Source organism: Peromyscus eremicus, chromosome 6 (genome assembly GCF_949786415.1).
Source record: "Peromyscus eremicus chromosome 6, PerEre_H2_v1, whole genome shotgun sequence".
NCBI lineage: Eukaryota > Metazoa > Chordata > Mammalia > Rodentia > Cricetidae > Peromyscus > Peromyscus eremicus.
This window is the reverse complement of record NC_081421.1, coordinates 46,095,911-46,105,327: the sequence shown is the minus strand read 5'-3', so window position 1 is coordinate 46,105,327 and position 9,417 is coordinate 46,095,911. Positions and strand designations below refer to the sequence as shown.

Here is a 9,417-nt window from a genome sequence, read left to right as displayed (position 1 = left end):
ACCTAATTTTTAAAAATCTGAAGGCATATGACAGCCTGTTCTCAGGCTGGTAGCTCTTATTGCTTCAAGGACACTAGACAGAAAGAAAATCTCCAAGCTATCCTGGGCAGATTGCTATGTCCCAAGCAGTGCATTATTAACTCTTTTTTTTTTTATTTTTATTTTGCAAGACAATTCAGTTCTACATATCAGCCATGGATTCCCTTGTTCTCCCCCCTCCCACCCCCCTCACCTTCCCCCCCATTCTGCCCCCCATTCCCATCTCCTCCAGGGCAAAGCCTTCCCCACAGACTGAGATCAACCTGGTAGACTCAGTCCAGGTAGGTCCAGTCCCCTCCTCCCAGGCCGAGCCAAGTGACCCTGCATAGGCCCCAAGTTTCAAACAGCCGACTCCTGCAATGAGCACAGGACCCGGTCCCACTGCCTGGATGCCTCAACACCCTAACTGTCATCGTGCTAGAAACCTCATCCAACTACTGAGGGATCTGGATGCAGAGATTCATGACTAGGCCCAGGTGGATCTCTGGGAGTCCAATTAGCGAGAATGAGGAGGATTTATATGATCGAGAATTGTTGAGACCAAGGTTGGATAAAGCACAGAGACAAATAGCCAAACGAATGGAAACATATGAAATATGAACCAATGGCTGAGGGGTCACCAACTGGATCAGGCCCTCTGAGTGGGTGAGACAGTTGATTGGCCTGATCTGTTTGGGAGGCATTATTAACTCTTAATGGTCAAAGTGCCCAAGAAAATCCTCAGGCCAAAGCTGCCTCAGTTATTATTTAAAGTCTGGTATAATACAATTTTTATATTTTATATCTTCATAGAATTTGTTAATATGTCTAATCCTGGCATTCTGTTGTTCCTTGGTCATATGACACCACAGTGGCTCTGCACAAGTTAACTTTTCTAAGAAAGGGAGATCATGACACGACATTCTTTTATCATCTATCCACATCATTCTTTGCCCATCAATGTAAGTCCCAGTCTAGGGTAGAGATAACTTCAGCTAATCTAACTTTGTTGCTGTATATGCCAAGTAGTCTCCTGAAGTATAGTAGGAAGCTGCTTGTAATCTGATCTCTGCCCAGCTCCTCTAGCCCACCAAATCTCCTTGACCTTTTAAGTTTACTTTGTTTTGGTTATCTTGTTCCTGAGTAAGTACAGGAACAGATGTTTCAAGAATATCTCAGAGTCTAATAAAGAGATCTTCGGCTTTATGTGTGTCACAACCTCCAAAGTAAGGAAGACCTTCAAGTAGATAAGGATATCTCCCTAAAAGCGGGAGGGGTGGTATGCTCAGGACTTTCCTGGAAAGCTTAGAAGCAGTACTCCTGAGAGGAGGCATAAATGATTCATAAGAAAATTTCCATCCATCCAATATCCCCAAATTGTACAAATATTAAACCCCTCCCCAAGTATACAGCACATGCAGATCAAAACCAAATGTGGTATGGTGGCCGTCATGCAGCTCAGCTTTGCAAGATCTTTGTCAAGCTGTTGTGGTTTTATGACTTTTGCCATTCCCATCACCTATGGCTGTGCCATGAAATAAATATGTAACTTCATTAAATAGTAGTTCTATTTAATGAAAAAGTTAAATATAGATAACACATTTTAAATAGAATTTTCTAAACATCTTGAAGTTATTAGAATGACTTCTAAAATATATCCCAAAACTCTCTCCAAAGTATACAACAAAATTATAGGTAATTAAATATAAATAAGAATTACAAAAATACTAAATAGGAATTTCATAGAATAACCTTAAAGACATACTCAAACTTATCTCATAATAAAAAAAATCATAATAAAAAGATTAAATGAAAGAAATTACAGCTACTTAGTAGATTGACATTATCTCTCAGTGTTGGCTACAAATTGTATACTTCAAGGCTGTGTGAAGGAGTTGAGGGGCACACTGACCTGACTTTTCAGTAAGTCAATCTTCAAGATTATATTAGTATTTAAAATACATGTGCATCCTAAGATATATGTAACACATTGTGAAAAAAAACACTTTAAATTATTATCTCAATTAGGACACAGAAAATACCATTAATATTTCATCCAGAAAAATGTAGATTTCACATGAACTATTTTACTATAACTCCATCACAATACTGACTCCTAATTACAAAACATATTATTTAACTACATTTCTCCTAAGCATGGGTGTGAGGACATAAATTTTAGAAGTTTGTCAATGTTGTTTCTTATAATAATGGCAGTAAATATTAGGGCATTGACATACAGTCTTCCTCTCAACAACACTAGAGCTATGTACTTAATGTAGGATAGGCACTTCCCCAATGTAGATGTAATTCTGAATGGTTTTATTAAATAAGAAACACAGAGCCAAATACAGAGTTAAAAGCCCCAGAGGTCAGAGAGCAGTAGCTAAGAGCTGAGACTAAGACTGCCTTCGTACCCTTCGCTGCCACTGCCATCCTTCCCCTGAGGGACTTACTTCCTGTGTGTCTGTCTTTTTATTGACTTTCTGTTCTGCCTTCTCATTGGTTGTAAACCCAACCACATGACCTCCTCATCACTGCCTGACTATACAGACCTCCAGGTCTTCTATGGTTGGTATTGAAATTAAAGGCTTGTGTCTCCATGTTGGTGGTGTCCTTGAACACACAGAGATCTGCTTGTCATGTGATCGGGATTAAGGGTGTGTGCTACCACTGCCAGACTTCTGCTATGACTTGCTACTAGCTCTGACCCCCAGGCATTTTTATTTATTAGCATACAAATAAAATCACATTTCAACACAAATAAAATATCACCATACCCCAATGTATTTATTTTAAAGATTTATTTGTATTTTGTGTGTATGCTGTTTTTGCCCACATGTATAACTGGGTACTTTGTGTGAACAGTGCCCTCAGAGGTCAGAAGAGGGTGTTGGATTCTCTAGGACTGAGGTTACAGATGGCTGTCAGCCACAAAGTGAGTGCTTAAAACTGAACCCAGTTCCTCTTCAGGAACAAGCCACAAAGTGAGTGCTTAAAACTGAACCCAGTTCCTCTTCAGGAACAAGTGCTCATAACCTGCTGAACCATCTCTCCATCCCTCAATTCATTTCTTAATGGGTGGTTTATATCATCATGTTATACATCTTTACTTGTTTTAAGGAAAAAAATGAGGAATTAGTGTATTCTGTGAGTTTATGCATATTGCAAAGTATGTCTGTGAAAATGCTGTTTATTGTCTTCTCTAGTTAAAAGGATGGAGATTTCCTTTTCTTACTTAGAATGTAATTTTTGGCCAATATCCTCCCTTAGGATCATGCATGTTTGAGAAAGATTGACAAGGTTTGAATCAGATTTGACTATGAATGAGTCAGCTCATTATCAGACTCACTCTGAAGAAAATTGTCTGAAAAATCTTAGTATTTTTTTCCTAGCCTTTCTTTCCTGGACTTCAACTTACTTACGTACACTGTCCTTTTTCTCCTGTGTCTATTGTTTACTTCCATTTGTTTTGCTTGGTTTTCTAATTAGAATACTATATATTCTCTGTCTGTTATTTTATTTAATTAAATTTCATTTATTTTTAAGATTTTCCTAAAGAGATATAATAAATTTGATCACATTCACTCACCGTGTCCCCCAGTAATTCAGGGAGTGTTGTTCATATTCCACCACTTCCAATTAGGTGTGTGGGGCTTTGTCTAGAGACCTGGTACTCTCTAGTTGCATTTATTCTAATATATTTCAGCTCACTTTTCATCTTTTTCTAAACTTTAACTTTCTCACTTTTTTTTGCTCCTGGCCTTGGGATTCAAATAAATCCTGCAGATCTCTGCAAACCTAAGGGTCTGCACAGACTGACTGCTGTCTCTTCTACAGGTAAGGATTGTTGGAACATTTGGTTACCAGTCCTTGATGTCCTTCTCAACTCCTGTATGAAAATTACTTTGGTGAATGTCTTTCATTTATGTTTCCATGGTTATATTCACTTCCTTCTAGTTTCTTTTTTGTCGTTTCTTAGCTTCCTATCAAGCCATCTTATGGCTACTGACCATTCTTAAAGACAGTCTTTGCTCTCTGTTGAGGCAGACAAATCAGATAAGACAGTAAGCCACTGGTTTTTCAGTCTCTTTCACTGAATGGACAGTGACAGTGTTGGCCACTGTAAGATTACCTGATTACCAGTGAGATTTTCTATATTCAAAAGTTCCAAATACCATAAATTATTATCTCTCTCTTTGTTTGTTTCAAAAGGAGAGCTCAAATGCAGTCCCTACTACCACAAATTATACAGTCAAGTTTTCTCCATTTGGGGTAAATTATCAAGAGTCAGCACTTCCGGAGTATAATGGATAACCCTTGGCCTGAGAAAAGCACCTTCCTGATCATGGTATTTCTCCCTGCCATGTAAGTATAATTACTGTCTCTTTTATATAGATGGAAAAAATCATCAACAATAGAAATGATACTTACATTTTATATATCATCTTGTGAAGTTGGAAGTGTACTTGTTTTTTTGAATCTGTCCTTCTGTCTTTCTGTGAAATTCAGTTGTTACCTAGAATCTCCAGTGAGGTTTGTATTGCTGTGAGAAAACATGATGACCAAAGGCAGCTTGGAGAGGAAATGGTTTATTTAGTTTACTGGTTATAGTCTGTCATCAGTCAGAGCGAGGCCTTGATGCAGAAACCATGAGAAAACACTGCTTATACACTTGCACTTCATAGACTGCTCATCCTGCTTTCCTAAACAGGTCAAAACATCTGCCCTTTGTGGACACTGCCCACAGTGGGCTCACTGATAATTAATCAAGAAAACGCCCTATAGCCTTCCCTCAGGCCTATCTACAGGAGACATTTTCTCAATTAAGATTCCCTACTCCAAGATATAACTAGGTTTATGTCAAGTTGACAAGAAACTTGTAGGAAAATCCAACAACCAGTTTTGTTACCATAACAGCTATCAAAATAATTTGAAATCTATCAAAGTTGTATAGTTTTGACTACGATCTCACAATTATTTTGATGACAAATATCATTGAACTGATACAAGAACTAAGGTTCCTGTTGATGGCATCTGCTTGTTCTGGCTGCCTTATTTGAAGGGCCTTGTGTACAGTAAAAAGATAACTAAAGTTCTAATGTTCTATACCCACAAATGTGATCTTATTTAGAAGACGAGTCTCTGCAGATGTAACTCAGTTAGGCTGGACTCGTATTGAAGGTGGGTCCAAATCCAACTCTAACAGGTGTCCTTCTAAGATAAACATACACAAACACTGAGACATTGATGGGGGTACCATGGGACCACCCAGCCAGATATGAAGCAATCTGTCTTCAAAATGAAGAAGATCAAGGATTGTCATCAATATCAGACACTGAGAGAAAGGAATACAACAGTCTAGCCAAATGCCTGCAAAGGGAGATTTTAAATTTCTAACCTGTAGAAGTATGGATAATGAATTACTATTGTTTTAAGATCTGTAGATTGTCAAATTTTTATGGATGCTCAATAGCCAAAGAGGATGGCAGGACAGTTTTGGAGAACTACCAAACTACTTCACAAATAGTCTCTAATCATGATCTAACAAAGTCCTTAGTATAATATAACTCATAATTCAACAAAATAAGACCTTAAATCCATGGATTACAATATACATAACTATTTTAAATGAACCTACAATAGTTATATCACAACTGAAAATAATTAGCAAATATTAAAATAAATAAGACACAAATTTATGCTTTATTTTTTATCACTGCCATTTGCTTGTGATGTTTAAATAAAAACTGCCCTATAAGATCTACTAAATTTAGAATGCTAAATGTATTTTCCCAAAGTAGATAATCTCACAGAAATCCAGTCCCACAAAACCTGAGAACAGGAAGTGAAACTGGGCCTACGAAAGAAGAGGTCTAAAGACAGCTAGCCATGCCCTGGCTGTGCCTCTCTCTTTTTCCCTCCCAGACTGACCAGTCTGTTGGTTTTGTTTTCTCTGCTGACCTTTGTTGTTCATGTCGAGCAAAGCTGTGAGCTGATTCAGCTGTTTGCATGCTGCTCATAGTCATCTTAGAATTGCCATCTCAGCTCCAGAGACTATTTCACCTTAGAAGACCCATCCCTAGAAGTTGGAACTAATTATCTATGCTCAAAATAAAAATATTGGTAGAAAGAATCTTCTAAGCCTGGTGTAACATTGTCATGACACTCCAGTCCTACAAGGGTTTACTTTACTTGGATGATTTGCGATAGAAAGTATAAAGCCATTAAGAGTGAGAGAGCTTGGAGACATGGCTCAGGGGGCAAGAGTGATTTTTGCACAAACACCAGGACCCGAGTTTGGGTTTCCAGTACCTACCTAAAAATCCAGGCATGGAAGGCCTGGTAGCAGGGGTAGAGACATAGTGGTGATCATTGTAGCTAGCTGGTCTAGCAAGAACAGTCGTCTCTAGGATCATTTAGAAACCTTGTCTGGACAGAATAAGGCAGAGAGGACACAGGGGAGAATACTCAGACTCCTCCTTTGGCCTGTTTGGTCTGTAAATATGTGCACCTGGGAGCACACATCCATACACAGAAATCCACGCGCTCGCACGTGCGCACACGCGCGTACACACACACACACACACACACACACACACACACACGTGCACGTACACATACATGTTGAAAATACAAAACAAACGTGAGAAAGAAATAAATATTCAGTATTTCTAAAATAAAAATAAGCTCCATTCATTTCAAACCATAATTGCCTTATTAAATGTTTAGAATAAGGTAAATATTACTTTTACAATTAGGTAATTTTATGTCATTATGGTAGTGCTGTGTATATAACACTTCATCACTGCTTGATTATCTTACTGCAGTTGTAGAGGGTAGTGAGAAAGTTAATGAGAAATAATGTTAGAAAATCCAGACATGAAGTTCATCTGCAACTAATTAGTGAGGAGACCCTGGACAAGTATATCAGCCCCCTTATACTCTTACTCTCTGTAACTTAGGGTAACAATAAAAAAGATTGCTTAAATACTTAATGCTATGAATTGATACTGTCTACACACTTGGTTGGCACATATACATTGATCAATGCCCATTGGTATTGTAATGTTTTTACTACTATTATCTATGGAATTAGATAACTTTCTCTTAATTATACGTGATAGATGTTCATTCCTTCTTGAATGAGCAAAAAATACAATGGAAAGATGCCAGATTAAATTATAGGGTCAAACTTCCAACTAAGTATCATTTAGAATGACCAGGTTCCAACTCAAATAGGAACTTTGACAAGTTTAAAGTACTTCCATTAAAGAATCCCTTTACATGGTTATAAGTGCATGTCTTCAAAGTGTCACTTGTTCAAATACTTACAAATATCCTCGAGAGAAGTAACACTTGCCTTTCTTGGTTGGTGTGTCTAATTCTGCATTTATTAAAATTACATATTTAAAATAGACTTACTAAAGCCCAGTCTATATTCATAAGTCCCAAATACCATGTTTCTTGTCTCTTTTTATCTTGATAGAAAAAAATCATCAACATTGGATCTAATATTTGATTTTTATGCCTCACCTCCTCAAACTCCTAAAGAAAGTTGTTTACTTGTTTAGTCATTTCTTCTGTTTTTCTGTTACTTAGAATTCTCATCTAGTGTTTTATTTCAATTTCTTTGCTGTGATTAAAAACATGACCAAAAATAACTTGGAGGTGAATGGGTTTGTTTGGCTTACATTATCATGGAACACCAAGACAGGAACGTGGAGGCAGTAAGTAAAGCAGAAGCCATGTGGGAACACTGCTCACTGGCCAGCACCTCACAGTTTGCTCAGCCTATTTTATGATACAGCTCAGGACTGCCTACCCAGAGTTCATTTCCAGTTATTTGTGGCAGACTGAAAATGTCATAGTCACTGTAAGACAAGGTATCATCTAAATAAATGTCCACTAAAGTTGATCAGGAGACCTTCAAAATCATTTTGCTACATGAATGGTTTATTTCTAGAATTTAAATGTTAACAGGGTACTTGTATATTCTTTCTATGATTCCATTTGTCTTCTTATCTCTTTTTGTGCCTTGATGGTTTGGATTGGTCACATTTTGCTCCCACGCCCAACTCTATTTTAGCATAAAGATAATGTTATAAATCAAATTCAGGAGACTAAGAAACATGTACAAAGTTCATATTCAGGTTTCTAGGAGATGTTTGACTTCATCTTACTAGGACCAGGTATCAATCCTGCTGTGACCAGGAGATGAATTGCATGGCTAGCTGTCTACTCAATAGCACTACTTGGGTGTGTTAAGAGCAGGTGTGTTAAAGGATTGAAGTGATTCATTTTCCCTAAATAAAAGTGAGTGAGGCAAGACATAGTGCTCCATAACCGTAATCTTACCACTTGCCAAACTGAAGCAGAAGGATCACAAGTTCTGGGCCAGCACAGACAACATAGCAAGACCCTGTCTCAGAAAAGAAGGAGGGATGAACATTTTAAGCATGTAAAGTTGCAAATAATAAGCTCTAATTCACACAGCTAAACAAAGCAATGTTTACAGGAATTTCCACTTATCTAGCTTATGAGCACTTTAAAACTATTTGATTCTAAATAGTTTCTTCATTTTAGGCGTTCAATTAATTTCCAACTGTTATCTAAGGTCTCCAGAATGGCAATACTAATGGCAATCCAGATCCATTCACAGGTACGCTAGTGTCTCTGAATTCTTGTTTCTTCATTTCTTAATTCTACCACACTATTTCAGCCCCTTGCCACTCAATCAGTTCAACACAACACATGCAAAGGAAGCAAATGCCTTATTGTGTAATAGTGTTTGTCCCTTTAATCCATGATATGAACAAAGGTTATTCTACAATCTAAAAACAACCAAATATTGCAACTTGCTAGACTCCAAATCCCTGAGCCAATATCTAAACTGACATGGGAAATGTGTTCTCCACTTTTTTAAAAAAAATTTTATCCTGAGTACAATTTTCTATGTGAAAAGAAAAGAAAAACTGTGGCCAATCATCAGACTTTTATCTTCTAATATTTTGTTAGTACATGTAGATTTTCTGCCTCATAAATTGGACCTTTTCTTTTTCTGTTACCCTAGTTTTATTTATCATGTTTGTTTCACTGTACGATGGTATGTAGCTGAAGTTTTCCTGTGTCCCAGCCTGCCAGGAGTCGGGACAAATCTCTCCCACTCACATCTCCCAAGTAAACACACAGAGACTTATATTACTTATAAACTGTATGGCTATATTACTTATATTACTTATAAACTATGTGGCAGGCTTCTTGCTATCTGTTCTTATATCTTAAATTAACCCATTTTTATTAATCTATAAGTTGCCACGTGGCTCGTGGCTTACCGGTATCTTACATCATGCTTCTCCTCATGGCAGCTAGCAGCATCTCTCTGACTCAGCCTTCTTC

The 9,417-nt window shown here is 37.5% G+C and overlaps 1 non-coding gene across 1 annotated transcript; it reads right to left on the bottom strand.

Annotated features, from left to right (window-relative positions):
* Window positions 1-4,229: 4,229 nt before the first annotated feature.
* LOC131913969 (U1 spliceosomal RNA) lies at window positions 4,230-4,394 on the bottom strand. Its single transcript, XR_009380036.1, has one exon. It is a non-coding gene; the product is annotated as a U1 spliceosomal RNA (small nuclear RNA).
* Between the last annotated feature and the right edge of the window lie 5,023 nt (window positions 4,395-9,417).